The sequence below is a fragment of the Saimiri boliviensis genome, chromosome 6 (genome assembly GCF_048565385.1).
Source record: "Saimiri boliviensis isolate mSaiBol1 chromosome 6, mSaiBol1.pri, whole genome shotgun sequence".
Classification (NCBI taxonomy): domain Eukaryota; kingdom Metazoa; phylum Chordata; class Mammalia; order Primates; family Cebidae; genus Saimiri; species Saimiri boliviensis.
Window position 1 is genome coordinate 111,178,298 of NC_133454.1, and position 27,541 is coordinate 111,205,838.

Consider the following 27,541-nt stretch of genomic DNA (forward strand, 5'->3'; position numbering starts at 1 on the left):
TTGAACTCCCGACCTCAGGCGATGGCCCGCCTCAGCCTCCCAAAGTGCTAGGATTACAGGTGTGAGCCCCTGTGCCCGGCCTCAGCATCTATTCTTTAATTTCATGTTAACTGAAAAAGCCCCCACAACCATGGTTTATGGCAGTAAAATAAACACGACTTACCCGGCATTCTGATGGGAGGTTTTTGGGGTTTTTTGGTTGCTGGTAGGCACTGCTAGGCACGTGGACTGTTGTCCCCTTAAGAGTTCCATAGACCTAGAGAGTTTGGGAATCACTGGTCTTGATGTATTCACACCAGTACGGAACTTGGACAGACTGGAACTGTAGCTGCCCGGGGGCCACCTGACAGGGCCCCCTGAAAACCACCTTCTGTGATTTTCACAGAAGGACACAAAGACACAGACAGTCCATTTCTTGGCAGGAAGGAAGGTGGGGAGTAAATACCCTGCCATACCTTCCTCCCGTCTTTGGATTTCCCTCTCAGGGCCCCCATTGGCCAAACCAGGTATCAGGAGAGTCTGTTAATGCAGTCCCTAGAGGTCAACCTATCAGAACAGAGTGGAGTGGAGGGCAAATGCAGAGCCCCCTGCTTACCATCCTCAGCACCAGTGCAGATTAACACAAACTCCCAAGGCCTTTGAATGCCAAGCCTCCGGCCACTGCAGTACTTCACAGCTGGCCCCAACTCTCACCTCTCCCTTGAGGACAACATCTGAACGGGCCAGGTGGGGCATTGTGCAGGCTTGGACCAAACTGCAAGCCCCTCCCTTGGCCCTGTCTTTTATTCACTAGGCTGCCAAGGGAGGAAAACCAGGCCAGAAAAAGAACCAGCCCCCTTCATCCACCTAGGCGTTTGCAGCTCTGCCAGCACTTGGGCATCTTGTTCGTGATCTAATCAGGGACCAGGTCAGTGGGTTTACACAGTCTGGGGATTTGATTGGGAATGGCAGAAATGTCTTCCTGCCAGGATTTTGCTTGCTTCCAGGCTGAAACCTCCTGGAGCAAGGAAGCAGGGCAAAGAGAGTGTGTGTGCGCATGTGTGTGTGTGTGTGTGTGTGTGTGTGTGTGTGTGAGGAAAGGGGCAGAATGCAACCTTCTAAAGGCATGTTCTTGCTGTTCATACTTACCCAGCCTTTGCAGGCGAATGTGTGGCTGCAGTTGTGGCTAAAATATGAATGAATGTGGTGGTGTGCAGGTGCCTGAATGACTGTAAGTTTCTGTGAATGAATGCATTTATGATGAAGAGTGCATGGGAGCCCTTGCGAGCCGGAGTAGTTGTTTGCAGGTGCCTGGCTGGCTGGCTGGCTGGAAGAATCCACTGATCAGTGTCTTTACCAAAGTCTATGAGTGTTGGGTTGAGGGGGGAGGAGGGGAATACTTCACTTTCTTACAACACCTCCCTTTTGCTGCTGCCACTGCTGCGTGGCAGCGTGAACCATCAGCAATTTCCTTTTCCTCCCTGAAGCCCCAGAGAAGAAAGTCGGGGGAAAGACAAGGTGAAAACATGTGGTCAGTCTGTCGTCAGTTGAAGGCTCCTCCAGGAACCAGGAATTGTCCTTAGATAAACTCTAGTCACAAAGCCTCCTGACTAGCCTGTGGGCCTGAACGAGGGGCAGATGAGTGGTAGCTCAGGTTAGATTTTCTCTGACCTCTTCCCCCCTGACCTACTAGCCTGGTCAGGCAGAATTATTCATATTCTGTCCTTATCTGAAATGTTGAGATTACTAAGATCATATTCCCTTATGTCTCACAACCAGATTTGAGGGAATGAAAGAAGGAGCCACATTCATTTAGGAAGTAGTGATAAGCAAAAATGATTGGGTGGTTACAAATTGAAAACCTGACCTCATGGGCATATATATATACGTATACACACACACACACACACACACACACACACACACACACACACACACATATATAAAGTTAAGGGCCACTTAATTTTAAATCATGTGATTTAAATCTATTTTGGGCTCCTCTTCTCCCCCACTGAAAGTCCCCCACAGCCTTTGTCATCCAAGTGGCCTCTGTGAAGGCCCCTATACACGATGGCCCCAATTAGTCCCCTCATTAACAGTCTCAGCAGAGGCCAAAGACTAAATGGGTCAGAGGAACCAAATTCTTCTATCATCCTGAGGCCCAAGTGAACATATCTGAGGAGGGCAAGTCAGGGAGGGAGGACTGAGAAGCAGGAAATGTGGGAAATGAAGACTTTACAAAACTATTGTGAACTACCTCCTCTGAAAATAGAAAAATTCAACATTCCCCAACACACCCCCCCCCAATCCCGCTCCCAACATATAGTTTGAAAGTGGCATCTTTCACCCACTTTGCTTCCATGGGGAGGCACTCTGTATTCACATATATAATCCATAGGTATATATAAAAATGTATCATTGTGAAATGGACCAATGAAAACTGGATAGTTAGCTAAGTGAAGGGAGCAATTGTCTCCCCACCCCATAAAAAGCAGATGTTTAAATAAATGCAGATTTCAGTAATACAATATCTTATCAGATTGCATACTTAAGTCCCCCAGACGAAACCTAAGCATATTTTGGTGGGCTGCTATGCCTTTCCTGCCAAGCAGCGACGAGAAGGAAGGAACATCCCAGAACCCTTGCTTATGAATGTACTGTCTCCGCTGAGTGTGAATGTACCAGTGCTTCGTGTTTGTATGAATGGGGCTTGCATGTGCTGGTCAGAGGCCACGTGAGACACACGGCGGGTGGGGGGGATTATGTATTTAAAACATGAATTGGAAAAAATGAAACGAAATCTATGAATGGCATAAATGGAACCCATGGCACCCTCTCTTTTTTATTACCCATCACCACAGTAGGGCCCACCTGTTTCATTAAAATGAATTCCTGGCTTTGCAAATATCAATAGATCAATATCTGTACTTGTGTTCCACCCTTCCCTGGGACCATTCTGCTAAAAACAGAGAGCTGCAACACAAAAGATACCGCAGTCAGCTCAAGCAGGGGGTTATTTTTAGATCAGAAAAAAGAGAGGAAAGAAAAAAAAAAAAACAGGCAGTTCTGGGTTTTGCAATCTAATTTGGTCTCTTTTCTTAAGGAAAAAAAAAAAAAATCCCATCAATGGCATTTTCCATACAATCTGATTTCTATTTGGCTCCTAGAAAAAGAAGACGAGATCTAGGGCTGAAAATTCTGGAGTTTTATGGCTGATTCCAGCTAGTATCCTTTCTTCACCAGGCTCCAACTGAATTAATTTGATACTATTTTTGAAAGTCAGTGTTTCTAAGGGAGACCTAATGACGCACTGACGTCAATGCAGGTCAATAGCACACACTGCTGGAACTGGGCGTGCTACACTGAGCCAGGGCTGGAGCCTTTTCAAACAGCTTCAACTCTGCAAATATCCCAGCTTTGCAGGGGAAAAAAAGCCAGGGTTTTGTAAGCATTGAGACCCCCACCATTTTTCCCGAACACCTTCGAAATTGATGCATGTTTTCTAGATGCGAAAAAAGAAAGAGGAAAATCCAAACAGATATAATCAGACGCACTGCGGTGCAAAAAAAAAAAAAAAAAAAAAAAAAAAAAATCATACCTGTCAAAGGAACCGAATGTAATCCGCGCGCACACACATTTACGTTCAGAATGCAATGCATAGCATTAGGGTCTGTCTATAAATAGACCCAAGTGTGTGTGCATCGGGACTTAGTCCCAAACGGGTTTTCAAACGTGGGTGATGAGTTCTTTGCTCTGATCAGTTACTCAGAAGGTGCCTGAATGTGTGGGGGTGGGAGCGTGGGAGGGGGCTGCCTCCTCTCTCTCCTCCTTCCCTTTGGCTCTCCCCCTCCTTTCTTCTCCCTCCCTCCCTCCTTCCCTCCCTCTCCCCTTACCTCCCCTCTCATCTCCCTCTCTCATTTCCTCTTTCTTTCTCTTCTTCTCCCTCTCTCCTTCGGCATCCCCCCACCCTCTTTTTCTCTCTCCCCCTCCCTCTCTTCCCTCTCTCTCACCCCCTCCCTCACTCCCCCACCCTCTCTTCTCCCTCTCCCTCCAAGTCTGGCACCGAACGCGAACTGTTTTGCTTTGCTCCGGGAAGAGTGCAGAGACACACAACGTGAAATCCCGAGCTTTTTTTGCGTGGTGCATTTAAAATGCTTCCTTATTTATATTACCCTCGTTCCCTCACCTCCCCCCACCCCCTCACCAGTCCTTCCAAATTTCCCTAGAAATCTATGTAAAGCATGCGGAGGGGAAAAAACATTTGCACAAAAAGTGAAGGAGCTCGCCAAGGTAGGTTATACCATGCACTGTCTTGTGTTTGGCTTTTGCAAAGTTTATGATGTCAGTTGGTGAATGTTTGGAGGAGTAGATTTGTGTGACTGGCCATGATTACTGTCTTTTTCACTGAACAATTATCTTTGTACAAATTGCCTAGACTTCTTGGGCAGGCTTTCCTGGGGTCTTGCGTGTGAGGTTTTTGCAGGAGGCATGCCAGCTGGAAGACAATCCTATGCTGTTAAGCTGGGGAGGGGACGCCGTCTTGGCTCCCCCCACCCTAGTGTTCTGTGGTTTGGGGGTGGAGGGTGGAGGGGTATTCTGTAGTGGGCATGGGCTTCTGCCACTTGGCGGTATCTTGGATTGATTCTCATTCACTGAGTGTCTTAATTCTTGGAATTATTTTGCACATGAAAATTTAGTTCCAAAAAGGCTCCCTGAAGTCACAGCAAAGTGGGGAGGGGGGATAGATAAAGAAGCAGGGTATGGTGGTGTTGATGGGAGTGGTACCAGGTCTTGCATAGTGAACTTAATTTTCTCCCCACTATTTGGAGAAAATACTAAGTCTTTAGCGGGTGTAAGCAAAATCATTTTTGTTTAAAACCTTATTCGTGGGCAAAATCAAATTTAAAATAAATGTTTCCCTTGCAAGAGCAAAACCTGCTACAGCTCACAACCACCTGTAGAGGGAAATCTTTATGCATGATTTCTTAAGGGCTGGTTGTGTAGAGGAAAACCGCCTGAAACGGCTCCTGACAAAGTTTGCAGCAGGAAAGATGAGAGGCTGGGCCCTGTGGGGTGAGGGGTTAAAGCTTGGAGAGTCGGGGGCGGGCAGAGAAGGAGGGAAAGGCTGGAGCTCAGCCAGGGTCTGTCAGTCTGGGAACTCTCAGGGCTGGCCTGGCTGCTTTGAGGGACTGGTGCTGAAATGGGGCGGAGAGCTTGAGGTGGAGAAGCTAAATGGGGCAGGGGCTTGCAGAATGCTTGTGTGTCGTGGGAGGAGGGGCGTTCTCTGAGGTCCGGGATTCTGTGGTGCCTGGGGCCATGTGATGATAGGGAGGTCACGGGCCAGTTTTTCCGTTGGGTTCTGGTCCTCCCAGCTCCTCCCTGCTGCTGCACAAAGCGAGGTGGTTATCAACAAGTGTTTCTCCTGAGAAGATTAGTTTTGACAGGGACTTCAAGGGGTTTTTAAATCTGGATAAATCCACCAGGGCTTTATTGTGTGTAGCAAAGAGAGTCATTCTTTGTTAGGAAGGAGCTTGGGGAAGAGAGGTGGAGGGGTGGAGAGAGGGGGCTTTTGAACATCAGCCATTTGACCTGGGGGCCAGAGTTCAAATCCCCTAGAGGACTGAAAAGATTGAAAAGGTATCGTTCTCCCATCTGCCGCCTCCGCGTCTTTCACCCTGAGCTGTATGTTTAATGGGGAAAATTCAGTGCCTGGTGTGGGCCAGACCTCATCAATGGGAATTCCATGTGTCTGAGAGCAGGATTTTTTTTTCATCGAGGGAAGCAGGCAGCACTCTCAGCTGTAGTACTGTAATTTTTTTTTCCCCTGCAAATGATCTTCTAGGAAAGCTGAATCACCTCCACTCTAAAGAGCAGCCACTTCTGGGAGGTGGAACACAAGGGGGAGGAGGGAATACCCCCTCCTCCATGGTCCTTAAATATCCGTGTGGGGGCGCTACTTGGATGTCTAGTTCAGATGAACCTGGAAATGTAACGAGGGTTCTTTGGACTGGGCTGGGAGTTGAGAAGACCACCTGAACGGGGATGTTAATTCTGCAGGAGTAAGGTGGTGGCTTTTAATTTTGTGCTTGGGGTGCGGGGGAGGAAGAGGGGGTGGGAGCAGCTGGCTGGGTCATCAAATTAACATGAGAAGGGAATCTTTTTCAGCAGGGATGTGGGAGATGTGGGGCGGGTGCTTGGAAGCTAGAATCAGTATGCCATTGCCACCCCCCACCCCAAATAACCAAAAGGCAGTGAGTACAGATGAATAAATGGGAAGTGAAATTCGGGTCCAGACCGTGATCAAGCCTGCTGTTGGTATGCAGTTCTGTCTCAATAAATAAAGCAGAATGGATAGTGGCTCCATCCCTGGACTTGCTGGTGTAGGGTACAGCCAGGCCAGCTGGCCTGACACCCACTGTCCACATCACTGAAGGTCCTGCTCCGTCTTTTAGCGGAAGAAGGGGGATGGAGCGTCTTCCACAGCCCAGAAGAATCAGGTTTCTTTGTGTTGCACTTCTCAGAAGGAAACTGTTTTTTGCTTAAGTCAACAAGTATTTGTCTCCCTTTGATACAAAGGTTGCCGGGGAAGTGATTACCAAAAAAAACCCTCTGGTTTTGAAATTATAGCCATCTGCCCTCCATTGTCCTCCAAGTCCATCAGTATCTCTCTCTGCTCTCAGCTATGGTCTTCTGGGGACCAAGTTTCAGAAGGATAACACCTCAAAAGTATTTTATATCCGTCAGCCTTCCCCCGGGAGATCCATGGAAAGACCACCTCTCTCAGGTTCTACCAGGTGCCCAAGCTCCTGTCACATGCAGACATGTATGTGCAGTGTACATGCACATATATGCGCAAAGACCACAGCAGTATGCACGCGGGTACCCAGGGTTCTCTCCACATGTCAGCTCATGAATCACACACACGAGGAAACAGACCTTCTTCCTCTCTGTCAAGTACGAAGATGGCAGTTGAGACATGCCTCATCCGGTTTAGGGGTGGACCTGATGTCCCTGAGTGTATGCGGTGAACCTGGATCTGCCTTGGGTTTCCTCATACTCATTCAGGAGTGTCAGTTGCCCCTTCATGCGACGTTGGAGAGCATTGCAGCAAGCAGGTGTCTACTCATTTACGGCAAGAATGAAGTCCAACTTATCTTCATCACCTTGGATGAGCCCTGATGCTTGCCCTATTTCTCAAAAGAAACCTAGGGTCAGGGGCGGAGCCGGTTATATAATTCACGGGCTCCGGCACAAAATGAACACGTAGGGCCCCTTGTTCAAAAGCAGGAAGAAAGTGCCAAAATATAATGCTTCTGTCTTTCTTCCACAATCCATCTCTAGAATTGTCATGGTGGTTTTTTATTTTCTCTTTTTCATGTAGTGCAAAATAAAAATTTTACACGTTTAGCATGAATTTTACCATTCATCTTTATATTGTGTGATGCCAGTTGTAAATGTAAACACAAGAGCATCGAACTCGTTTGTAGAATACCGAAATTACACAGTTATTTCATAGGTCATATATGCATAGGTATTTCATTCTTACCAGAACAATGGAGACGCTGAACAAAATGAACTCCACTGTTTTTATTTCACTTCTTGATACAAGCACATTGTACCAGCGCGCTCCACCTTCAGCTTGCTGGTGAGGAGAGATAGCTATGGATTGCTCTGTCTTCTCCTCTCCTTCCCTGTCATCATTATCAGCATAGATGTTTGGCAGACGCAAGGAAGGAACATAAGAAATGGGCCTCTAGAGTCCCTTAGTTACTAGTGTTTCTCAGAACTCCACTGCCTTTCAGGGCCGGGCACGGTGGCTTACACCTGTAATCCCAGCACTTTGGGAGGCCGAGGCGGGTGGATCACGAGTTCAGGAGATCAAGACCATCCTGGTCAACATGGTGAAACCCCGTCTCCACTAAAAATACAAAAAAAATTAGCTGGGCATGGTGGCGCGTGCCTGTAATCCCAGCTACTCAGGAGGCTGAGGCGGGAGAATTGCTTGAACCCGGGAGGCGGAGGTTGCGGTGAGCGGAGATTGTGCCATTGCACTCCAGCCTGGGTAACAAGAGCGAAACTTCGTCTCAAAAAAAAAAAAAGAACTCCACTGCCTTCCTTCTGCACTGGAAGCATCTGGTTCAAACAGAAAGCATGACCTCTGGGCGCTGTCCACGTCCCCGTCTATTTAGTCATAGGCTGACTTTCCATTCTACTTGCCCTTTGTCTTGCTGAGCTCCCACTAGAATTCTGTACTCTTAGGCCACTGCCAACACTATGGAGCAGGAACGATGGACGGGCACACACATTCTCCGTCATCCCATAGACTTCACTTACAGAACATGGGTTCAAAGACAAAATTATTAAGAATTTCAAGACAATAACAGTAGAATATTAAACCAAGCATGGAACCCTTCTGAGCCCAGGGCACTGCAACTACACAAGTCAATCCGGGCGGGAGGAAGAAGGAAGTAATAACCCAGACCTCAGGCTGAAAACCATATTACTCATCTTCCTTCATCACATGAATAATTGCATCTGCAGCAAAAAACTTAAGCAGCCTCATTTTTTGACCCATTGGGGATCTCTTCTCTTCTAGCCAAGTCCCACTCTGTGAAAATCCACCACTTCCTGGTGACGCTGTCACAGCTTTGAAGGGAGAATTCATCTCCTGATCTCTTCTGGGTCCACTGATGCCCTGGTTTAGGGCCCAGGCCATGCAGATGAAGTATTGGTTCCCACCCCCACCCGCCACTTTCAAGCTTGGTTCCATCCAGCAGATACCCTGACTGATGTGTACTTAGGTTTTACCACCTAAAAGCAATAAAATATATTTGGCTTGCTTCATGAATAATTGTGCTAATTATTTAGTGCTGCTTCTTGTTTATCTCACAACTGCTATGAGGTCTGCCCAGGGGTCTCCTGGCCCAGGGTGACAAGTTCTCGGAAATTACTTCCGCATTGAATTCACTTGATGTTGATGTGGAAGAAGCAGGGTTTGGTGCTTAAGGGGTCAAGGGGAAGACAGGCTTACATTCCTGATGGACCCAATAAAAAGAGGTTTTCCTTCCTTCACCAGCTGCCTTTTGCCCCTCATCTACTAGGAATCAAAGCTAGAGGGCATCTTAGAGATGTGGCGGACTTGTGAGTAAATAAAATAGCATTAAATACGCATCCAACCTAGAGAATGAAGACTATCGACCCTTCATCGTTAGTTCAGGGACTTGGAGAGTTTCTGAGAGTTGTGTTTTTTGGGCTTAATATAGCTTTCCTTTCTAGCCTGGTCCTTCAGGTGACCCCAACACCCTTTTGAGAACTACTTACCTTGGTCTAGGCTACTGAGGGTACCTAGAAAAAAAAAAGAATTATTCTTGTTTATTCTTTTATAAAACCTTTACTAGACCTGGAGGCTGCTGCAGTGACAGTCGGTTAGTGGCCTGGAAGACCAGTCAGTGAGTAATTGCCTGTTTACAAATGAGCCTAGCACAGTGCTTGACCCATGGTGGGTGTTTAATAAATGTTAGCTGACTCAGAGTAGATCTCATTATTGTAGCACTATGTTACAGTGAAAGAATTGTGGTCTGATGCCAAATTATGAATTTGGCATCAAACCACATAGGTTCAAGCAACCACATGGATGTATGTTCTTGGGAAAATTATTCAGCTTCTTTTTGAACTACTTACCGTACCTAAACAATGGGAGTATTCACATTAGAACAGCTACCCCTCAAGGTTATTTTGATAATGAAATCAGAAGTGAGGTGGTTTATCCTAAAGCCCTCTAGATACATAAGTGACGCATGTATTTGTGTATATGTGTGTGCACAAAGGCAGATATTATTTTTTTTTTAAATCCTGCCTTCTTCTCTTTCCCATCTCACTGAGTAATAGAAGTCGGCATAGGCCTCTCTGATGGGCTGGATGACATCGTGAGTGCAGTATAACTGAATAGTTCAGGCTTTGCAGCCAAACATACCTGCATTTAAATCTCGGCTCCTATATTTGGTTGGTTATGTGACTTTTGATAAGTTATTTAAAGTCTCTAAGCCTCAGCTTCTTGACACTTAAAATGGGTACCTACCTCAAAAAGTTATTATGATTCATTGAGTTGATATTTGCAAGGCTTGGCTCTGTGCCTGGCACATACCAAATGTCTGTTACTTTTATTTCATATTATTATTTTAACTATTATACCTCTGGCCCAGGGAAGCATCAGAAAAATGACTTGGGAACATCTTCTTATGAGGCATGACATGGGATGGCGTTTCTACTATATGCTTTTCCTAACTTGGGTAGATTCTTCTTTTTCTGAAATTAGCAGAGTTCTTCTTAGACTTTTCCACATACGTAAAGAATTCCCTTGGGATATCTGGGTAAAGTTTATCTCCCCTATACTCTACTGAAAGCCATTGGCCCTACCAAGTAAGGGACCGGCCTGGGCAACTTCCCTGGAGCCTTCACTTCAACTAGGAACTCAACTCTTTTGTCCTAGAAGTCCCCAACCCTGAAAGAGAGGGCATTCAGCTAAGGAGAAAGGGACTCAATTGATGTTTAGCACAGGTCTTGACCTCAAATATGGGTGGGAGAAGATTATCTGCCTTTGACTCACAGGAGCCTACATGCAAGACTTGAGTCCTCCCTCAGCTGAGATAGATGTTCCAAGTCCTCCTTGAATGCTGTGAAAGCCCCTTAGTGATTCTCTGGAGGCAAGTATCACTATCTACTCTTCACCCAGGTCTTGTGTTTCAGTGACCTCATCCCCTAGTGGAAGACAGAAGAAAGAAACCCCTTACCTTGTCCCTAAGGCCTTATTATAATTAGGAACTCAACAAAAACTTCTGTATGGCACATTATGGAAGGCCATACATACACTAGATCAGGTGTCCCCAGACTTTCTACACAGGGGGCCAGTTCACTGTTCCTCAAACTGTTGTAGGTCAGCCACATACTGTGCTCCTCTCACTGACCACTGATGAAAGAGGTGCCCCTTCCTGAAGTGTGGCAGGGCGGGGGCGGGGGGGCAGATAAATGGCCTCAGGGGGCTGCATGTGGCCCGGGAGCCGTAGTTTGGGGACGCCTGCACTAGATTCTGAGGATCCAGTGATGACTAAAACACAGATGCTGCTTGCCACTGTAGCACGTGGAGTCCAGAAGTGAGAGGCTTTTTAACAGTCCGCATTCTCCATTTGGTAGGACCCTTACCAATCCTGAGTTGTTACGCAATGATAAAGCCCCCACCTGAACAATAAGCCATCATAGGCTTCTGTTTTCTTTTCCTAATTTACCTCCCCAGTGTCCCTTTCTGTTAAGAATCCTTTCATCCAGGAGCTGATGTGAGTATGTTAATTGGTGTGGAAGTACCCGTTGGGAAAGAACAAGTTTCATCTATTAAGATCCAGGTTTTGGCCAGGCACAATGGCTCACCATTGTAATCCTAACACTTTGGGAGGCCAAGGCGGGAGGACCGCTTGAGCCCAGGAGTTCAAGACCAGCCTAGGTAACAAAGCAAGAACTCATCTCTAATAAAAAATTTTTAAAAAATTAGCCAGGTATGGTGGTACATGCCTGAAGACCCAACTACCCTAGAGGCTGAGGCAGGAGAATGGCTTGAGCCTGGGAATTCGAGCTTGCAGTGAGCTATGAATGTGCCACTGCACTCCAACATGAGTGACAGAGCAAGACCCTGACTTGAAAAAAAACATCCAGAGTTTTAGTCTCAGTGGTCATTAGTAATATTTAGTGAGAAGAATAGCCTTCTTTTATGTTTTACAGCAGTTCATTCTTTTTTTAGACATAGGGTCTTGCTCTGTCACCCAGGCTGGTGTGCAATGGCATAGTCATTGCTCACTACAACCTTGAAGGGTAGGTGCGCACACCATGTCTGGCTGTTTTGATTTTTTGCTGTTGTCCAGGCTATTCTCAAGCTCCTTCGCTGAAGCAATCCTCCTGCCCTCCCAAAGTGCTAGGATTACTAGTGTGAGCTACTGTGCCTGGCCCAATTCATTCTATTAGGAACCCATGGGCTGATTAAGTCAGAGGGCATGGGTCCCAGAACTACAGGACTTACCCTGACCTCTTGAGTATTAAGAACCAGAGAGTCAGAGACCTCCTCTGCAGGGAGTAGCCTCATCCTAGCCTCAGTCTGGGGCAGGATCTAGGATCCCAATTGACTACAAAGGTTATTTCCTTTTACATACTTCTCCATATTTGCATAGATTTAGAAAACAACAGTGGTTTTGAGAGGTGATAAAGGACAAGGGAAGATCAAAAAAGCCACTTCCAGGCCGGGCATGGTGGCTTAGGCCTGTAATCCCAGCACTTTGGGAGGCTGAGGTGGGTGGATCACGAGGTCAAGAGATCGAGACCATCCTGGTCAACATGGTGAAACCCCGTCTCCATAAAAATACAAAAAATTAGCTGGGCATGGTGGCACGTGCCTGTAATCCCAGCTACTCAGGAGGCTGAGGTAGGAGAATTGCCTGAACCCAGGAGGCAGAGGTTGCGGTGAGCCGAGATCGCGCCATTGCACTCCAGCCTGGGTAACAAGAGCCAAACTCCGTCTCAAAAAAAAAAAAAAGCCACTTCCTTCCCTGAAAACCCCACATTAGCCACTTCCCCAAAGCAAGAGAGTTTTTCCTACTCTACATTAACTTGCTAGTTCATAAAGCTTGCTAGTTTTTAAAGCTTAACCACCTATATCATGCAAGTTGCAGCATGATGAAGGCTGGTCACCACTGAGGGATTGATGCATTCATTCATACCGGGGTTTGGAAGCAAATTGGACCACAAATCCCTGACCAGAATGAACCTTTCTTATGCATGAGTCCCAGATCCTATCAAAACATTAATAATTCTCTTGAGTTACAGTCTAGATCAAAGTTGTGTTGTGACTTGTAATTTAACATACTATTTCAAGTCAATTGGAGCCCATAGATTTGCTAATACTGGTGGCCCAGAGCTGCAAGTTATTCCATGAATGAAAACATTTGGTAATAGCTCTAGAGATGAGGGATGAGGATGAGAGGACAGGCCAGGATGGGCTGAGTCTTTCTTCTTATAATCAGTGGTCCTAAGGCCCTTCAAACCACTGACTCCTTCATGTTTTCTCCTTCATGCAATCAGAAGCCCACCTTCTCACTGGACAGCTTCCCTCCACTGACCTCAGGAAGCAGAGGATGAATAGGAGCAGCCAAGCTAATTAGAGGATTGAAGGCAGGGTCTTTGTCATCCATGATTAAAGAGAGGTGCCTATTGTGATGTGACCTATACAGCCTCTGCCTCCCCTGGCTGGTCCAAACCTCAGTGAGTCAATGCTGACCCTTAACTAGAGGTGGGTGAACAGAGCCCAGCACAGTTACAATAAGGGTAGGTGGAGTGATGGCTTACAGATACTGAGAAAATCCATTACTCACCCTCAGATTAGTCTTCATGGCAGTTCCTGAAGACTGTCTTTTCCTTTAAGGTATAGGACCTGAAGAATTCTACTCTTAAATTAGCTGTCCCAGCTGTCAGTCTTATAACTCATTCCCAAATTATGAAAGTCCACTACGTTTTCCAAAGATGTAATGACTCCCTTTTGTTCTGTGTGTCTTGGCAAGGTATCTGAGAGGTCATCCTAGAAAATGAAAAAGAGGTAAAAAGCTTCATCCTAGAGGTAATTTGTTTCCTCCTCAGACAGCTTGCACTTGCCCTGTGGAAATGAGACAATGAATGAGAGGGAACATCAGATGCTTCTTCCATCAGTCCCGACTGGGACTTACAAGGTGTGCCCCACTGCTCAGGTTCCCCTCACCCTTTGAAACGTCTCCCAGTGCTGAATGAAACTCCACTTCTGCCTGTTCTGGGGAACCCAGCCAGGGCCCAAAGAGGGGATGCTCTGTATTTCGAAATACGAGCTTCTACATTTAACAGCTATGTTTGACTTTGGACAAGTTACCTCTCTAAGCCTCAGGTTTTCAACTTGAATGTAGAAATTGTCATAGGAACTGTTCGATTGAGTTGTCATTAGAATTGAGTGGAATGATATATACATACCTCTTTGCATAGTACCTGAGGTCAATAAATATAGTGCTCAATAAATATTAGCTATTGTTACTCTTGATATCATGCCAACAGAAGAGGGGCGAGGAGCTCTCATAAAATATTTTTAACCTTCCTGGATGGGAAGTCTTTCCCTTATTCTGGGTTCCTTCTGAACTATGTATCATCCTGTAAGTAGGTGAACACAGAAACTCTTGGGTACCTAACAAGAAGCCAGGCCACTGCTAATCAAAATCAGCCCGTGAGCAAACGTTAATTGTAAGAAAGATCAGAAAGATTTCCCATCATCTCTTGGGGCTCCTACTATTGCACTGATTAACTGTGAGCCAGAACTTTTTTTTTTTTTTTTTTTTTTTTTGAGACAGTGTCTCACTCTGTCACCCAGGCTGAAGTACAGTGGCGCAATCTTGGCTCACTGCAACCTCCACCTCCCAAGTTCAAGCGATTCTCCTGCCTCAGCTCCCTGAGTAGCTGGGACTACAGGCGTGCACCACCATGCCCAGCTTTTGTATTTTTATTAGAGACGGGGTTTCACCATATTGGCCAGGCTGCTCTCGAACTTCTGACCTCATAATCCACCCACCTTGGTCTCCTAAAGTGTTGGGATTACAGGTGTGAGCCACTGTGCCTGGCCCAGAACATTTAAAATAATAATAATATCTGTGCCCTGATTGGTTAGCCAACTAGTTAACCTGAGGAATTTCAGCAGGGAAGGGGCAGCAGAAAAACTTGGTTCAGAGCCTCAGTAGAATCTGTCTTGCTCCCTTTCTGGCAGCCATGTTAGATCTTTTGTCTGAGAAGGATTCCGTGTCCATCACTTAGGTTATCAGATATGTGTTTTTAAAGGCTCCCAAGAGAAGGCAAGAATGATTTCCTTCATCTTCTTGCTGTTAAGTGGGATATACAACTATCCTGCTGCAAATCTTTTTTGGGAGAGGAGGGTTATCTGGGCTCTGTGATTCTTCTATAGAAAGTTTATAATAAGGTCCTTTAATGGCTGCGACTCTAAATATTTGCGGGAAGAGAATGACTGGAAATCTAGAACACATTCGAAATCCAAGAGCCAAAGTTTAAGCTTCAGCCTCAGCCTCAGATCTCCTGGGACCAACCCCCTAAGAACTATCCATTCCAGTTCATCTTGCAAATGGAACCCAAGAGTTGAACCTAGGCGCAGGACTCACGATGTCTCTAAAGTTCAAAAACAGCTGGGTTATTTGAAAGCAGACCTGGGTCCAGGTCCTGTGCTGAGGTCTCCAGTTCTCTCTAAGTAAAGGTTGCTAGTGGAGGAAAAGCCTGTGGCCTCTGGGCAGAAATTTGTTCTATAGAGAAATGAAGGAAATGTACAACGGAGAACAGTTTTACTCTGGAGCTCCCTCTACTGGCTCTTTGGTGGAAATCCACCGCAGTTATTCCGCCCTGCCCTGTGGGTTATCAATTTAGAGCACCTGAGCATCCAAGCACCTTGAAGCCAGGAGAAAAGGTGCCCTGAGATGCCAAGAAAGATAAAACTGCAGATACTGGTTTCTTCTGCCTCCTTTATAATTTCAACTAATGTTTTGGGGGTGCCAAGACGGTGCTAAGCATTTTGTATGCGTTATTTCATTTAATACTCACCGTAAACCCCCATTTTACAAATGAGGCAGCTAAGACCCGAAGAGATTAAATAAGTTCCTGGCATCATTATAGACTAGTAGACCCCCTTGGCAACTCTCATCGTTCTTATGCTTCTCCTGAGTGACAACTGAAGAGAAGAGCCAGCAGACAATGTGGGATTGGAAGTAGCATTTGTTCTTATCACCTAATATAAAGAGGCTCTGAGATTGCTCCATAAACTCCCTAAGTCTTACAGAATTTCAGCCCCGTTTTTAAAAATTTTACTTTTTAAATTTATTTGTTTATTTCTTTATTTGAGACAAGAGTCTCTGTTGCCCAGACTGGAGTGCCCAGTGGTAGCGTGGTCTTGGCTCACTGCAACCTCCGCCTCCCGGCTTTAAGCAATCTTCCCACCTCAGCCTCCTGAGTAACTAGGATTACAGGTGTGCACTATCACACCTGGCTAATTTTTTTGTATTTTTAGTAGAGACAGGGTTTCACCACATTGGCCAGGCTGGTCTCTAACTCCTGACCTCAAGTGATCCACCTGCCTCAGCCTCCCAAAGTGCTAGGATTACAGGTGCGAGCCACTGCACCCAGCCTCCTGTTTTTTGTTTTTGTTTTTTAATTCAGCCCATGAGGCAATTAGTTACATGGCAAGGCTTTGTCCAATCGGCACCCTCCCTTCATGCCCAGGTTGAAGAAAGCAGGGAACTCCCATAGAGACTAAGAAGAATTTCCGTGACAGCAGTAAGGCCTTTTAAAATGTGTGGAACATGGTCACAGCTACTTTTAAAATAAAATCTCATGAGATGGGTAGGGGAGATAATAGCCCACACATTTGACAGTTTGGAAACTTAAGATACTGAGTGGTTGGGTCCAGATTTTGTTTACGAGCAAATGGCAGAATCAAGACCAGAAATTGTCACTCTCAGCTTAAGTTCTGACTTTTTGGTTGGTGTTGGTTGGAACTCCGAGACCAGCATGGGATTTTAATTACATACAATGAAGACTGTGAAGCTACCTTCTTGTTTTATATTCAGATCCTTTCCTGGGTCTGTCTGTTTTGGGTTGTTTCATAATTGAGCTTCCTTGATACCGAGCCATTTGGGAATTGGGAATGACATAAGCCACTTATCTTATTACTATTGGTCTCTCACCAGTCCACATGTTAGCAATATCTAGGTCCCCGGGAGAATCCCAAATATTTCAGTTCTCCTCTAGCTCGTGAAGACATAAATCTTTCACCTCACCCAGGAGAATCAAAGCATTTTCACATTGGTTCTTACTGGGGAGTTGAGATATGGGTAAGTAATAGGAGTCCGATTCCTGCTTTGGGTGGAGTTCTGGTCTCCAATTTCACTGCCAGTGTGTCTCTAAATCTACACAGTGGAACAGTGGCTACACCAGATATTACTAAGTTCCCCATCCCTGACTCAGGACCTTCCACTAGCTGCCCCTTCCCCCAAAAACAGAGTGATGTCATAATGGTATCTGAATGGTACCTGCTGATAACAACACAGAGATAACAGGAGCAGACTTTCTGCAGTGCCTCCTGAGCAATTGGCTGTCATTGTCCTAAACAGAACAGCTGGCTTAAAAAGATTTATCCGTAATGTAACCTCCTAGCCCTCAGCTATGGGTGGAAGCAGCGCTTTCTGGTTTGACCTCCTAATACCACAAACTTCACTTTGCCAGAAATGTGACTTGATGAATAGTGTGTTCAGTCCTGCCAATTTGGAGTGTATTCATATTTGGCCACTCGCTGTAAGACTGACCATCCCCTCACCCACCTGTAGATTTGAGCATCTGCCCCGCTGTTGCTCCCATCCCCAGGAAAGCCAAAATGGCACCACCGAAGGAGGGGAGGGGAAAGCCTGGAACTGAACACTCACAGGGAATTGTAAGTGATGGAATGTGGATTGCTGACACCATGTCCCTTTCCTCTTGCTTGTTGTAGGAGCGTCAGCGACCAAGAGGAGACCAGATGAGTTTTCAAAGCAGTCCTCACACACCCAGGACACACCTCATCCTTTGCCTCGTGCTTTCTGCAATGTTGCTGTTCATGTTCATCTTCCTATTAACCCTTGCCATAAGAACCCCTTATTGACCACCATCCTTCCTCCATCCACCACCCACTCAGCTCCTTCTCTGAGGTGCCCTCTGATGGGCAGTGGCTTTTGTCTCTATTTGGCAAATTATGCCCAGATGGTTAACATTAATTTCTCTTTCTCCTATCCCTCCCTCATGCTAGACTCAGTCTAACAGTCAGCCCCTTGTCAGGAAAACCATAGCAAATCCTACTTTCTGCCAAAATCAAGTTACAAGACACTTTTCCAGAGCAGTCACACTCAATGAAGCGACTCAAGGTATATCTGAGTGTGACCTAATTGAAACCACATGGAAAGACTAGAAATCCCTTGCTCCCAGTCAGATATAGTGAAAGAGCTTACTCACGACTGGACTGATTGAGAATGTAGGGGGGCCAGAGAGGAGAAAGAGAAAGATCCTCAGAAGTGGATTGTCCCTGAATACAGGATGAAATCTTCTAGATTTTTTTTTCTCCAATTAAATTTGCATTTCATTCAACCACATTGCAATGGCTTCACATTGGGCATTTCCATTTGAGACCCAAGGCTTTCTTCATGGGTCCTGAGCCACAGGTTCCTGGATGGTGAGGTAAGTGGCATCTGCCAGCACTGTCTAGGGTGATTTGTAGTGCTTTGAAAAACCCTGTGCTGATGAGTCAGACCCACCCTGTTAGGTCCTCAGATTTGTCCGCTATTGGTCCCTCTTTACCCAAATGCTCTTCAGGGATCCCAGCCCAGACATAGATGTTAGCTCAGCCTCACAGTGTTAATCTAGACCTCTAAAAAACCAAAACAGATCCTGAGGCTTGACCAAACCAGGAATTGTAAACATCATGGCAATCTCTTTCTCAAAGACAATCATTACTATAAAAAGTGTAGCTCTCTGAAAACCCACCATACGCAGAATGTATATTTTCTTCCCTGCCCCTCTTCTTTCTACTTTTACAGGTAAGCTAGAACTGATGCAAGCTACCATGTTTTCAAATGTGAGCTGAAGGTCTCTCTCCTCGTGACAAGATTCAGATCCAATCCACTATTTAACTAATAGCCTTGCCAATAAGTACAAAAAAACTCGCCAATCCAGCAGATATGTTAATTAGATATGTTAGCAGATACATTATTCCTCTGTGTCCCGCAGCCTATACTTACTGGACTAGGAATTAAAGAAACGCAATCCCCATTCTTTTCTCTTGGTCTACCAGATATAGTGATCCAAACTTAGTAGATCAGCAGCTAATCACAAGCCTGCTGTAATAGTGGATGAATAAAAAGTTCTGCTAATTCAGACCTACCCATCACCCATGAATTTGTGATTGAGCTAGCTCTCTGCCTGCTGAATTCAGGTAGATAGACAATTGTCCTTCAACCACAAGGTTAAGGCTAAACTCATGCAGGTATTTCTAAGCATGCTGCAGATTGTTCTTTCTCTCTGTGGCCATGCTTTCCAAGCCCTGACACGTTTCTGTTTAGCCTCTGCTGAGCTCAAGTGTGCTGGAATCCTGAGCCCCACCCCTGCCTCAGCCCCCTATCATGTGCTTGCTTTGGCTCCCCTGTGTTTGCTGAGATCCTCACCACGAAACCAACTCTATGCATTCCTGAGTGACTCTCTAGGTTCTCCTTCTCCCAAATGTGCCTTTTATCATCAAGGCATGGGAAAACCTATCATCTGCTTATCCAAGGTGTCCAGCAATTAGAATGGCTGAGAGGAGGAGGACATTTGAGTTTGCTTCTTGATAATGGGGTTGTGCAAAGAGCAGATACTGTCTCAACTGTTCTGAAGTTGAACAATGTAATTACTTTGAGGTGAATAGATTACTGAGACTATTTTGAGTTGTTGATGCAACCAAAAAAGGGGGGGCGGGGAGCGAAATTCCAATCACTTTCGTCCAGCATCCAGCAGTCCTTAAAACGTTCACTCTTAAATCTCCAAATTTGCTGGAGTCTAAGAAGTGCTTCCCAAGATCGAATATACCTCTTGATCAGGGTAAGTAATGAAAATGTGTATTTACCAGGGGAAGGGGATCACGGAATAGCATGAATTATGCACGATGTGGCCTATCTACCCCCACTGTGCTAAATGGCTCAGCTTGTAAAGTTTTCGGAATCAGAAAAATGATCAGAGATGCCAGTTTCTAAAGGCGTGATGGAGGACTAGCAAAGGACTAGCTAACTCAAGGTGCATGTAGACTTTCTGCTGTTCTTGCTTTAGGACAGCTTTCTTGGGAAGCTGGACCAGGGATTTCCTAATTCTTCCCTAGCATCATCCTTGGGGCATCCTCAGTGAGAGTGGAAACTTGCTTGGGTGCAGCAGCCTGAACAAATGTCAAGTTCACTGCATCTCCACCGCAAACTGGTTGGTTTCAGACAAATCCCTTGAGTTGTGGATAAGGCTGAACCAGCTAGGGCTTTCCTTGAAATAGAATGGAGGGGTCTCTTCTCATAGGCAGATAGCCTTGTGCAGGGGGCATCTGTTGGCTAATAGGCTCCTTAGGAGGAACAGGTGTCTCATTAAAGTGTCCCAGACATCTCCAACTCCACATGATGGGGGATAGACCTGGAATATTAAAGACCAGAGACTGGAATCGAGGCAACATGATGGAGTGGTGTGGCATGAGTGTTGGAGCCACACAGATATGAATTTGATCTGATCTTTAGTTTTGTAACTTCATACTCTAAGACTTTTAGACAAGCTGCTTGAACGTATGGTCTCCATTTCATTAGCTTTCAAATGGGAAAAATAATAACTGTTTGGGGAGTGATTTCTGTGCTCAATAAGACTTAGCGGTAGGTATTATCATAATGACACCTAGAGAATTGCCTTAAGGATTAAATACAGCTTCTCATGTAAAAGTGTCCAGGGCAGTATCTAGCATATAGTTGAAGTTGAAAAACTCTTGGTTTCTTCTCTCTGCCTCTTTTCCTTAAGCCAAAATAGTTCTGCTCCCTGATGAAGACACCTTTAGGAAAAGAGGAATCCCTTTCCTAGACTTCCTCCCTGGAGGACTTCCCTTGGTTGATATCCTGGGAGCTGGACTGTTTTTCCTTCTCCAAATCCAGTACTTCACCTGCTGGCATTTTTCATGGTGCTTGGAGAGGAGACAGTCGACACGGGCAGGACATTTCTGGGCTTCACTCACCCTGAAGGAGAAGAGACTCAGTCCTTTTCAAGGGCTTCGTGACAAGCAGCCTACTCCCACAAGCCCTCTGGGGAAGCATTAGGGGGAATGAGTCCTCTTCATGCTCGGGATGCCCTGGAATGGGTTGGCAATGCAGAAGGCGGTTTTCACCTTCGACGGGTTCCACATCAGTCTATTCATTCGCAGGGTCTTTAGCTTGACTACTCAGACAGAAATTGGGCATCACAGACCTTAGCATAGCATGGTGAGACAGCTCGCGAAGCCAAGGTCACCAGCACCAGCCCAGACATGCACCAGAGGACCTGACTGAGGAGTAGGGGAGATGGTGATGCTGGCTGTGGGGGACCAACTCTCTGCAGATGCTTCTGCTGAGCTTCCAAGCCCCTCGCAGTCCAAGACAGAAACAAGGCAGAGCAGCGCCCTCTTCTGGGAGGGAGGAGCAAAGACACCAAATCCTCCAGGAAGTCGGTGTTATATTAGCACAATTTTGGCAGCTGCCTTCAAAGTTCTGACGTGCAAAGCCTGAGCACAATTATTCCATTTCCAACTCTACCTTATTTGTTAGAACTAGATTCGGGGTTTCCTTAAAAGCTGTTAGTGATTTTAAATGAATCTGTCTTGATCGCAACATCAGACACAATAATACTCAGCCACTATATACAGCATAGAATGCAGGTTACATTCTAAAGTTTCCTTCTCTATATAGTTTATGTAGTCCGTACAGAAACCATGCGGCTTCTGTGAATGTGCCCACACACATGAATTTATGCTTACACATACTAATCTCATATCTAAACAAACGCCTACTCCATGCTTTTAAAAACATGTTTAGCCTGACATTTTCATTAATCCAAGGAGACTTCATTGAAACACTGCCGGCGTCTCTGTCCGTCTGGCCACATTTGATGACCCCATGTGATAAGTCATCTTCAGCGCAAGAACCGGGGCCGCCTCCCTCTCACTGATACTTCTCTTGACTGCAGGCCTCCCACTGAAGCAACATTCTCACATGCATACATGCATGCAATTGTGAGCTAAAAATAAACAGCTGCTGATGGGCTGCCAGAGGGTGTCCTCCCTATTGAGCAGACGTCCTCTCTTCCTTTAGTAGGGTACAGACAGGAATTGAGGGTACTGGACGGGCTAAGCTGAACCCAAATCTCTCAGGCAAGTTACAAAGAGTAGGAGAGCCTAAAAAGGGAGATGACGCAGCTGAGGCCTATGATCATTCTCTCCTTCCAGGCCTTGTGCCCCAAATCCAAGCGAAAACCTCTGGAAAAGTGTTTACTGACATCGAAGGAAACCATTGTCAGGGAAGATTGATAATTAGCGTTAAGAAAGGAGATAAACCATTCCTCCAGCCATGATTGTAAGTGGATCTCTGCTTTCTGGTTTCCCCCTTCTCAGGGCAAAGATTCTCTAAGTGGATCTAGAATATGTGTGCATTTAAGGAGGGTGATTTGTGTGCCTGTGGTTTTGTTCAGATCTAACAAATCTGCAAGAATTCTCCCCACCTCCATCACTCATCAATCAATAAACCCTTTGTCATGCTGAGGTGTGGCATTTCTTCTGCTGAAAACCTCAGATTCAGACACACCCCACACACCCTGAGACACACACATCCACACACACATGCACACACTTCCTCACCCTCACGCTTCTTTCAAATTGTTTTAAAAATAGCACTAATCCATTGAGCTCATTTTTCAGGGACGTTATTTAAAGTATGAAAACAGATATCCTGGTCTTTGAGAGGGAGAAAGGGTAAACGTCACCTCGCCTTAAAAAGTCCTGATAATGTCTCTGGAGACTAAGCATTTGCAGTCTTTGTTGAATTTTCTCCTCCTCCTGCCATTTAACAAAAGTTATTTATTCCCGAATACCCTGCCATCTGGGTATTTTTAGAGGTGGGTTCCGTCTTCGGGTGGTGAGCAGAGGAAAGAGCCGCAGGAGCAAGCCCTGACACTCCCCTCTGGGCGCTCCCCACCGCCAGCACAGGCGCCTTCCGGGGCGGTGGATTTGTGAATCAGCTCCCTCTTTCTCCACACAGGGGAGCCCCTAAATGGCTGCTGGCCATTTGCAAAGGGTTGTGTGCATGTGTGTATTTAATTGCAGGCTTATTTGTTTCTGCTCTGGGAGTCTGTCCGTCTCTCTGTAACTCGGATCATTGCTCTCTGGGAAGCTGTGTAGCTGGCTGATTCCGTGGGAGACCAGGCAGGATGCGTGGGCGCAGGAAACAGAAGAGGGAAAAGGAGGGAGAAAAAAAGCAGGAGAGAGAGAGCGGGAGCCTTAGAATCTGTTATTTGCGTCACTCGAGGAGCCGGGGCTATCTGCCCGACAAACATACAGAATTAATCCGAGTTATAGCCATAGCTGTCTGTGCTACAGTGACCAGATGAGAAAGGGCAGGGAGAGGACGCGCGCCAGAGTCTGTGCATTGCCGAGTTTGCTTTGAGCGGTTCGGAGCGTTTGGGGAGGGGGCTGTCCTGCTGGGTACGCCCTCGGGGCCCTGCACGCCCTGTGCAGACTAGCTGCAGCCTGTTCTGCAGCTGCCCAGCCCAAGCCTAGGGTGGCGCCCGCCTCGGCCGCCTCGCCTGCTCAGTGGCTGCGCCGAACACAAAGCGCTGTCTCCGAGCAGAAGCGTCTTCTCAGCTGAACCAGACCCACCAAAGAGGAGAATCTGCACGTGACGTCAGTAGCTGATGACTGACGCAGGCTGGCAAAGGAGACTCAAGGCGGCTGCTCCGCGCTGCCTTCATGAGTCTATTTTCTCCAGCCCCCTCGTAGTGAATTACTAGAACGCAAAACACACACACAGACACACATATGCAGCTTTCAAAATATACATTTCCAAAGGCGGTGTGTTGCAAACACAACGCGATTTTGCAGAGCGTGGGTGGGAAACGTGGGGAGGATATGGATGATTTTTTTTCCCCCTCATCTGGGAATCTCCATCGTGGATAGCAATAGCTTCTAGAGCTCTTCTGGGACGCTCCTCTGGGGAAGGGGCTATGTCCCCCCCACCCACCTCCTACTTTCCTCAGCATGTAGGGAATCTGGTCAATGGAGACATGCAGCTCTAAGAATACAACCACTCCAACGCCTTCTGCTCGGGGAGACTGCGAGGAGCTTGCAACAGGCAGAGACAGATGGGAGTTAATGGGAGGGAGGGAGAATATTAAAAAAAAAATTGGGTATTTTTCTGATTTAAAAAATATTTTCTGCAGTAATGCAAGTGAGTCCGGTGGTGCAGGGAAAAAAAGTGAGGAGGGGGCGCTTAATGCACATTTAATGTTTTGGACGTAAGGTTCCAGCGAAATGCCTTTGTGTGTGGAGGTTTTTTCAGTACTTGCTAAAAATAGCATCAGGGTTTGATCGTGTTCCAGAAATAAACCGAGGGCTGCACTGGGATAAAAAGCCAGCGCGGGTGGAAGAAAACCTGGACATCACCGCATTCCTCCCCCCACAACTATGTCTGGAAATTAATTGTTGGATTTTTCCTCTCCTCTCTCCTCTTTCCATCCACTTTCTCTTTCCTCCCCCTATGTTTCTCTTTCTCTCTCTCAAGGAGTTCCCGTTTGGGTAAGTAATATTATGTCATGTGCATGCCGCAGACTGTGAGTATGAGCTGACGCTTACTTTGTGCATGTTCCAGGGTTCTTTTTTGGCTGCTTTCCCCCCCACTTCTAAAGAGGATAGTGGGACTGAGTAGGGGGTAAGGGGTGTAGCTGTGTGTGTGTGTATATATATATACATAATGAATTCGGGGCTGCATGCAAAGAAACCGAGAGAGGGAATTCTTGCAGAGCCGGGAATCACCCTGACGAATCTCTGAATCAATAGCTGCTGCAACTCTCTCTCGTTATGGGTCGGCGCTGTTGAGCTCGGTTTTCTCGATAGCCCCCTCCCCTCCCCATTTTCTCTGTCTTAAAGGGTGGCCAGGCACGACTTACTGGGCCCTATCTCTGAGAGATTAATGGAGACTGTGCAATATAGATCGAAATTGCATGGATGGGGGTGGGTAAAGAGAGGGAAAAAAAAAATCTCTATTCCTTTGACAAACCTCCCCGCTCGCTCCGGTCCGGGAACTGAGGACAGCGACCTTGGGTCGGGCTGGACCAGGACTCGGTTGCTGTCCACGGAAGATAGGTGCTGAAAATGCCTCGGTCCTGGGCGAGTTCAGTTTCGAGCGCCAGGGGGCGGGGTTGGTGCCAGCTACGGTTAGCCCCGCCCTGGATGCAGGAAAGGGATGCGGGGACGACGGGGTTAAGGATGTTCAAAGGGGATAGTCGTGACTTCGGTGAGAGCTTCGGGAAAGGAGGGGTGAGTGGGAAGGAAAGGAAAAAATTTAAAGGAGGGGGAGCGAAGTGTTAAGATTCGAGGATGAGCCGAGCGAGGCCCGGCGTTTCGGGAATGGAAGGCCAGTGGCTCACCGGCTTTCCCTGCAGAGGCCAGGCACTATCCGTGTCTCCATTCCCAGGATCCCGCATCTTCCCGCCAGTGGGTTTGAAAGATTTCTCCTCGGTGATTGTGACTCTCAAAATGAGAGGCTATAGGTTGCTTTATTCGGACCCTCGTCCCCTCCCACTTTATGCTCCCCATAACCCGGTATTCGGCAATTCCCAGGAGGTGTGTGTGTGTGGTGTGGCATTTTTCTTATTATTCCCCCTTTTTGGCATGTTAGTCATAGAAGCCCCAAGTGAGTTGGTGGAATGAGTGAATTAGAAGCCAAAGCACAGGAGTTGCTAGTGCGATGCGCAGAGAATCCAAGCTAGGGAACATCGCGGGGCGCCTTAAAGCCAAAAGCCAAAGGAGTCTACATCAGCCTGAAGGGAGATTGGGGAGGAGGTGTTCTCTAAGTTGCCAAATGTTGTTGGGAATACCATCAGCTACCTGGGGTTGAGGGCTGGACCCAGACTGAGATTCACTGCAATCAGCTCCAGACAGGTAACGTTATCAGAGGCAGATAGGGAATGAATATCACGCGCACACAAAGACATTCATGCTGATTAACTCCAGGAGAGGGAGGATAAAAGTGTATCCTCAAACTGGCCCGTGAGGATGGGCTGTAGACGGTGGGAGAAATGAAGCACTCTTGAAGGTCTGCAGTAAGCTTTGTGTGCATGCAGGAATATTTTATGTGCTTTTTAAAAAATATAAACTCGGGACGGCAAGGTAAGTATTTGAGGGGGTTAGCCTTCAGGAGAGAGAAGACACCAGGTCTCTCTGCTTCATTCACCCTTTCCCATCTGTCAGCCTCTGGCTTTAGTGACCTGACCCCCACGCAAGGGTGCAGCCCGGGGATGGGGGTGAGTTATGTTTAGCTCAGAAGGCTTCGCTCTCTTGGAAGTTTCCCTGGCTGAGACTGAGTATTCAACTCATAATAGTAACAAGGACTGTTACTGATGTGCAGAATAACAAATAACGCTGCAACCCACACTTCGTCTTGACAATTCAGTTCAAACCAAAGCTCTTTACAGCCTCTCAGCCCACCCCTCGGCCTCCTCGTCATTCACTGGGACCTACTCGTTCCCTTTCCCAAGCCTCGCCCCTCTCAGCCCTGCAAGTTGCGTGGTTGTGTTTACAAATTCTGCCACAATTGCAAAGGAAACAGGGGTTGGGGGAGCCGTCGGGACGGGAGTGGTGGTAGAGCAATAAAGCACTTGCAACACGTGGAGCGGTGGGGGGGTGTCCAAGAGTCAAGAAGGGGGCGGAGGGACACCCCCTGTCCTCATTCCCCCCCTCCCTCGTTCTTTCCCACCCCTTCCCATTGCTTGGCACAATGCACAAGTTTACCTCCTCACCCCGAACTGGATCCTATTAAATAATTCAATGGTAGCGGTGTAATTTTGGTTGGAACCAGCACGGATTCCCAAGTCGTGACTGCAAAAAGTGAGTAATGCGCGCTGGCTGCGTCATGGCTCTAGTCACAGTTCATTCCGAACTGAGAAGGAATCGTGACTTCGCCTGGAGACGTCCTCTACATGGGAGATGGGGGGCGGGGGGGGCACTAAACCAGTGGGGACGGGGGTGGGGGGAAGACCTATCCAATGAAAACCGCTGCCAGGGGGGCATTTGAACTCCGCCGCTCGCTGTCTCGCTGTCCCTCTCTGCCCCGCGCACCTCGCTCCCCCCTCCCGGCCGGCGCTCGCAGCGGCGCGCCTGCTCGCTCTACCGCTACCCGACGAGTCCTCAACAAGTTGGAGGAAGGCAGGAACGCAGGGGTTAAGCTCGGAAAGCCGCAATTACCAAGATCGTGACCCTCCCACACAGTACAGTAACTTATATACTTACCTGGAAGAGCCCGCTTTGCCGCTGGGCAAACACCCGTGGGGGGCGGGGAGGGGCCGGAGGGAGCCTGCCGGCAGGAGAGGGGCGCCTTCCAGCTGGCTGCAGTGCGGACGGGACCCGTGCGCTCCCGCGGCCCCCAGACCGAGGTAAGGAGTAGGGAGTCGGCGCGTGGGTCGGCTGGTGGTCGGTCGGCTCACTGGTATTCTGAGCAGAACTTTTTTTTCCCCAGTTGCCCCGCGCCGCGGCGGCGGCGGGCGCAGACCGCGGAGCCCCCTCTGGCGTGGCGGGCGCGCAGACGCTTGGAGGGTGTGTGCTTGCGTCTGTCCGTCGCGGAGCCTAGGGGATGCGGTGGGAGGGTGTGTGGGTCGCGGAGCGGCAGGAGGGTGATGGATGGGCGAAGGGGGTGGGTCGACA

At 47.3% G+C, this 27,541-nt stretch overlaps 2 long non-coding RNA genes across 4 annotated transcripts in view; one reads left to right on the forward strand and one right to left on the reverse strand.

Moving 5' to 3' along the window:
• LOC141584885 (uncharacterized) lies at positions 1-27,194 on the reverse strand. Its single transcript, XR_012518159.1, has 4 exons — positions 27,131-27,194; positions 13,389-13,591; positions 9,301-9,324; positions 1-256 (listed from the first exon to the last, which is right to left on the reverse strand). It is a non-coding gene; the product is annotated as an uncharacterized LOC141584885 (long non-coding RNA).
• The window catches only part of LOC141584884 (uncharacterized), an 84,860-nt gene continuing 84,209 nt past the window's right edge, over positions 26,891-27,541 (forward strand). For all 3 annotated transcript variants that reach the window (XR_012518156.1, XR_012518157.1, XR_012518158.1), the window contains exon 1: positions 26,891-27,273. This is a non-coding gene — a long non-coding RNA (uncharacterized LOC141584884). The remainder of the gene's footprint in view (positions 27,274-27,541) is intronic.